Consider the following 7,023-nt stretch of genomic DNA (forward strand, 5'->3'; position numbering starts at 1 on the left):
CACAAAAAAAAATGTATTATTCTAATTGTTATTGATGCAGAGAAATATAAACACATACTAGATTCAGAAATACTTTATTTCCAAGAAATATATTCTTATAAAAATATTACACACATTTCCAATTCCTAAAAATAGACAATTTCAGTGACCTAAAACAACAATGCATGGTTGCATCATTAACCATATATACTTCTAAATTATACATTTACAGCCATATGAACAGTAACATTTCTCCCTACCCAAACCCAATACAATCCACAGCCCAGAGTCTCACATATATTTAAAGCATATCACTTATATTAATATGAGTTTGACCAATAGCACAACAGTTCATCCATTCTGCCGAAACAGCCTTTTAAAGTGCAATAGACCAATAGAAAACAATACATTTTACTCCAATCACAATTCTAATGTGCAATGTGCATAGCAGCTTATCAAAACCTTCCTATGAGGAGAGCATCTTGATTACTTGGCATCACCTTACTAAGTATAAAAACACCCATACCAAGCTAGATCTTGAACACATAGAGGAAGATAATACCAACGGAGTCTTTATGATGATACCACTTATTGGCCAACGGCAATAGCTACATATCGGAACTTGAGATGATGAATCAATTCTAGCCCAATTTCACTAGTCTAAATTCCATATTTTTTTAACACAGGCCAAAGTGCCCTTTTCCTTGTCTCAATAAAGAATACATAATCTATCAATAAGTGACTCACTGAATATTACCATTCCATTCAACAAACTTTATTTCGGTCAATGTAGACCATAAAAAGTAGATGATACAAATACATACATAGGTAAATTTAAACAATAATAACAATTAATAATAGGCAAATTATAAAAGATAGCCACAATGCATTTTAAGTTAGTCCAGTGTTATTACAGGAATAGTTCAGAGACTAAAAACAGTTAAAAGCAGGTTCAAAAAAGTTAAAAAAGTTAAGATGAGACAAATACAAAAAGAATAATTTAAGGTTACTGTGGTAAATGTAACAACACCCTACGCCTATGCAACATAGAATTGAGGAATCGGGACATGGCAAAAACTGTGGGGCGGGGAGTATCAGATCTCCAATTCCAATTCATAAACTTTATTCGACAATTAAGTCATAAAAGCAATACATAAAATACACATTTCTCAATATATAAAATACCATTAAAATGTATGCAATAAATATTTAAAAAAAGATTAAACTACAATGGACTATTGCCGAATATCGTATATCCTTAAATCCATAAAATCCCTAATACTCATCATATATACAGTCCAGGGAGTTATTACACAAAGCTCAGTTAAATTATACATTCCCTATATTTACAGCTAAATTAAGTAAATGGATATTAAATTCTCATTTCACTGCCTTAATTGTTTTGCCCGAATTACCCATGCCCATTTTAGAAACTTGGCCACAGCTATAGCAATTGGGGGGCTGGGGTCTGTGCCATAAAATTCTTAATGCCTCTTCATGTCTGCGGGTGCCAATTAATTTACAAATAGGTTTCACCCACGTCGATCTGGGAGCAACAAAAGGGGACAAAAAAAGAGAAGATGACTTATACCGCCCGATTCATCAAACAAAATTGCGCTCGCAAAGGGCCAGATTCTGAGAATCTGGCCCTTTGCGAGTGCGATTTTTGCATTTGCGATTCAGCATCCCAAATGCAAAAATCGCTAATTGCGATCTCGCAATTTTGCGAGGAATTACATTTAAGGAATCTCTATTTGAGATTCCTTAAATGCAATTCATCATCCAATTTTTTTTTGCGAATTCGCAATTTCTGGCCGCAATTTACCGCGAGGTCAGACCTCGTGGTAAATTGCGAAAACTCAGAAAAATGCATTTAAATGCATTTTTCTGAGTTGCATGTTACACACACACATGTCCTTTAGACATGTGTGTGTGCAACACCTGTGTAAAATTTCATTTGAGGGGTGCTACAGGGTGTCCTTTGGACACCCCTGGCACCCTTCAAATCGCTATCTTATTTGCGATTAGCAAATTGCTAATCGCAAATAAGGAATACTCCCCATTCATTCCTATGGGCCTTTTGGCCGATAGGAATGAATTGCGAGTTATTCCTTATTTGCGATTAGCAATTTGCTAATCGCAAATAAGGAATATGTAGGAATCGCATTTCTTTATGCAATTTCTACATGAATCCCGTTTTGCGAGTCCTTAATAGCGATTCGCTATGAATCGCTATTAGGGGCTCGCAAAACGGGAGAATGATGAATCAGGCTGATAGACTCTTGTTCGTCCCTGCACCTAGGGCATTTATCATTGTCGTTTTCTCCTGCCCATTTGGCTGTAAATGACCTTATTGGAAGGGAGCCAACTCTAAGTTGGAAATAGAGTTTACGGTCATACTGCTTCTCTATGGCATCCCAATATAATTCCAACTTCGGTTGAGCCTTAAATTCCAGAAAACGACCTGTTAGGTGTAAAGAAAGACCCTTTGTACATGCTTTTAGATTAACCATCTCCCAATACTTTGCCTTCAGAATTTTTTGGGAGGGGAATACAGCGTTTGTAGGGTCATACCAGAGTTCCTCCATTCCCAGGCTGAATAACAGGGACCTAATGGCCTTCAGCCAGTGTATTTCATGGGAGGAATCTTTGGCAATGATTTCCTTTAGGCCACCCGCATAATGCTGTAGTTCTTCTGTGGTCCATATCCTACGCCAATACAGTAGCGGACGTAGGGAAGCAAGATCTTGGACAGATTTTTTTCCAAGGTCCCACATTAATAGTGTCAACGGGGTACTTAGCAGAACACTAGTAGCTTTTCTCAAAAATGTGTTTTCCGCTAGCGTCAAATTTCTTAGATTTTCAAACCCCCAAAGTTCAGCTCCGTAAAGGGCCGAACTTAGCACCTTCATTCCGTATATCTCTAATGGGTTTTGTAACTGAGGAGTTAACCATTTTGAGAAGAATACCTGCCTGCTGGTGATGTTTTAGCACTGCAAGGTCTAATTGGTTAGTCCATCCCAGATCTCTCTGGAGGGTTACCCCCAGATAAGTAAAGGCGTCCACCCGCTCTAGCGGGTATTTATTCATATAAATCCTCCCTCTGAAAGGTTTAGCAGACCCAAGGGGCTTGCGGTCAGTAAGAACCATAAACTTGGTTTTCACTGTATTTATTTCAAGGCCCCGGTCCAAGCAAAAGTCTTCAAAGCGCCCTAGGGCACGTTGAAGCCCACTCGGCGTTTTTGAGATTACCAAGGTGTCATCCGCGAACATGAGGATCGGAACTCGCTCATCAGACATCGCAGGGGCATCGGTCGGGACCAAGGAGAGGAAGTCCGCCACCCCATTCACAAAGAGCGAGAACAAGGTAGGCGCCATAACGCAACCTTGCCTCACTCCCCGCTCAACAGGAAAGGGTTCCGTAACCTCTCCCTGGCATCCCCACCGAACCCGAGCGGATGTGTCCTCATGTAAGCGAATGATCAGACTCAACAATTCAGGGGCCATCCCTAGCTCCTCCAGGACTTGCCACAATTTGTTATGGGGAACCAGGTCAAAAGCCGCCCTTAGGTCAACAACAACGGCATATAGGGTACCTTTCTCCAAGACCACAGTGCGCCAATATAGAATATTGAACCGGAAAACATGATCTATAGTACTGGTCTTGGGTCGAAAGCCAGCCTGGGGGTGACTCAAGATGTTATCATCATCCATCCAGGTCTGGATTTTCCCCAGTACCAGCTGGCCTATGATTTTTTGGATGGAGTCAATCAGGCTAATAGGCCTATAATTGCCTGCTGCCGACTTATCCCCTTTTTCATAAACAGGCACTATTTCAGCACCTTTCCACGAGTGAGGAACTTCCATCCCTTGAGCTATGGCATTTGCCAGGTACATAATGTAAAGCCGCTATCTATTTTTATCATTTAGGAATAGGTCGGCGGGGACACAATCCATACCTGAAGCACGTCCCTCAGTCACTAGATCTAACGCCCTATCTACTTCTCTTACAGTGAAGGCGGCCTCATTATAGAAGGTGTGGACATAAGTCCCCTCACTATTGCCAGCTTCACTACTAGCGTATTGTGGCTTAAAGTAATCAACCCATAAGCTTTGAGCAACATTATTTTGAGGGCTCTCTCGATGCCCATCCCTGTCCCATTTAAAAAGATTCCAAAAATGTTGGGGATTCTTGGACTTGCATGCCGCTTTAAGGTCCTGCCACCTACACTCTTCCCATGCTTTTTTAGCAATGAACTGTTTATGCCTATAATTTGCTCTAGCCGCCTTTATTTCACTAGAATTTTTTGTTTTTAATGCTTGGCCCAGCTCCCCCCTAGCTTGTCGGCAGGAGCCATCATACCAACTCTCCACTTTTCGAGTTTGGGCTTTATTACCTTGTCTAGGTTTACAGAAGTATGTTTTCAATTTTGGTGAAAAAGTTATCATGGGCATCCATAAAAGGTTTATACGAGGACCCGTGAGTTGTAACCACCTCCATAGTTACTAGAACACCTTCCAAACCTAGCTCAATATCAGTCATGATATTCTGATGCTCTGCAACTTGACATCACTTAAGGTGGCGCTCGTCATTTGTTAATACTAAATCAGGCGGAATAGATCCCCTGGACATTTCGTCCACTTTATGTAAACCCAGGTTGAACACCACGGTCAGGGGATTGTGGGCACTCTCGATACAGGCCAATACCTCCATATCGAGAAGAGTGTACCACAGCTTGAGGGGGACAAGTAAGTAATCGATATTACTTGCCCTAACACCATTATCAAAAGTTTTCTTGCCCATCCTGTCCGACAATGTTCGTCCATTAGCAGCCCTCAACTGATTCCCCATGCAGAGGCCCTTCAGCTGAATTGCAGCCTCTGTCCATTTTCTTATAGGTTTAATGTCCAGTTGAGGGACTCCCCACCTACAATCCTCGTCCTCTGTTAGGTGCATATCATCGAGACCAAATGGTTCGAAAGTGGTATTAAAATCTCCTGCTATTAATGTAATGTAATGTAATGATGTCTTGTAAAGCGCATGAATCACCCCACAGGGGGTATCTCCGCGCTGTAGACCGCTGGGGAACCCGTCCTGGCTTTCCCTGTGAGATGGTCCCTGCTGGGTATCTCCAAAGTGAAACCAGGCATCCCCGGCGTATGTGGGGGGCCGTTGTGGAGATGAGGCAAGCTAATGCCCAGAGTTGCCGAGTGTGATCCCTGGTTAGAGTAGGCACCAAGGTGAGAATTATCGTGCAGGGGTGGCCTGAAGCAATGCTTCCAAAGCTGTTACAACATCGGATTTCCTACCACCTGGTAGGCCCCTTGCATAAACATTAATGATATAAATTTTTAAATTCGATGGGAAACTGAGTCTAACAGCAAGAATGTCCCTACTTGTTACAGGGAGTTGTTGGGTGTAACACTTAAGGCTCTGCCTAACCCATACCACTAGTCCACCCATAGGACGGCCCGGTTGTTTTTTGACTGCAGGAACAAAAAAATTCAAATAACCCACTTTAAACACAGGTTCAACCGCCCAAGTCTCCTGTAAAAGGCAGATATCAAATTTGTCAATGAATTCCATCCAATCGGGTAAGTTAAGTTTGGGACCCACACCCACCACATTCCATGAAATAAAGGATGTCTGGTATACTGGCCCATCGGATCTAATAGCAAGTTCTCCCGACACAGGAGATACTCTAGGGGCTTGGTATGCAATATTCTGGTTTGCCAATGAACACTCTCTTTTAGCCACCTCCACGTTACCTAGACATGTATTGTTTTGTCTGCAGCCACCTTTCCCTTCATGCCTACTTCCCTGGGCGGTCACTTGCCCTACCATCCTTTCTACATCATTTCCTGAGGCTATGCTATTCAAAACGGGACTTTGGGATACATACCGTCAGTCGTAATCCCGTCAGATCTCAGTATTCTATATGCCTCCGAACACTGCGTACACCCCAGATTTCTACAAAGTGCTACGATCCAATGCCGTCTGGCTATTTTATAGCCAGGGCAAAATAAAAGAACAGGAATGTCAAATTCATCTGGGCTATTGCAAGCAGGACAGCCAAGGGAGGGAGCTTTTGACCATTTGTTTGTGAAAGCATGAACAGGCAAGGTCCCTATTCTAAACTGGATATAAATCTTCCTTACCATGGAAGGTTGTATATCATCCAGAAAAGGCTCAAAAAGGTACTGAGCTTTAATATTAAGGAAGTCAGCAGTTAGGTGTCAAGTTTAGTCTTCCCCTGGATATTGGCTAGTCTGAGCGATCTATAGGCTCTTGCTAGTTCTAGTTGTGGGATTGTCGGGGACACTTCCTCTGGGTTACTCCATAGGGTAGGAATGCCTTGTCTAATACATCTTTTATATATACAAACCATGGTAATTTTCCCGCCCCAGGGAGTCCCATAATCCCTTTAAGTTCAGACTGGTAGACTACTAATTCAGGGGTCGCCCACAGTCTACGCCAAAAGGTCAACAGCCTGAGGCCAATCTCCTCCGCGATAGGTCTAATTCCTAGATCCAGGCATAGGGGGAGTGCTTGGCGGTAGGGTCAAGAGCTGTCTCATAAATGTATTCTCTATTTTGCCCAATCTGCCAGAGGGACGGTGACCCCAAAGTTCCGCCCCATACATCACAGCACTCCTAACATGTGCTTTATATATCCCAGCCACCGGGCCAGGCAGTTTATATGAGGAGTTCCTAAATGTTTTTGCAATCCCCCCAACCATCTGTGCAAGCCTCAAGCTTGCCTTGTCTAGTTGCATGCCCCTTTCAAATGTTTGGGACAATGTGAAGCCAAGGTAGTCAAAGACAGTCACCCTCTCTAGCAGGGTGCTATTTAAGGAGGGATTTGGCAAGATGTTTTGGCTGGATTAAAGACCATAAATCTGGTCTTTGATGTATTAATCTCCAGCCCCCGGTTTTTACAAAATAAAGAGAAACTGTCAAGAATCCTTTAGATGCCCATGGGGGACTTCGATAGCAACAAGTTGTCATCCGCAAACATCATTGCTGTCACCTTACCATGCACCA

The sequence above is a fragment of the Lissotriton vulgaris genome, chromosome 2_1, assembly GCF_964263255.1.
Source record: "Lissotriton vulgaris chromosome 2_1, aLisVul1.2, whole genome shotgun sequence".
NCBI classification, from domain to species: domain Eukaryota; kingdom Metazoa; phylum Chordata; class Amphibia; order Caudata; family Salamandridae; genus Lissotriton; species Lissotriton vulgaris.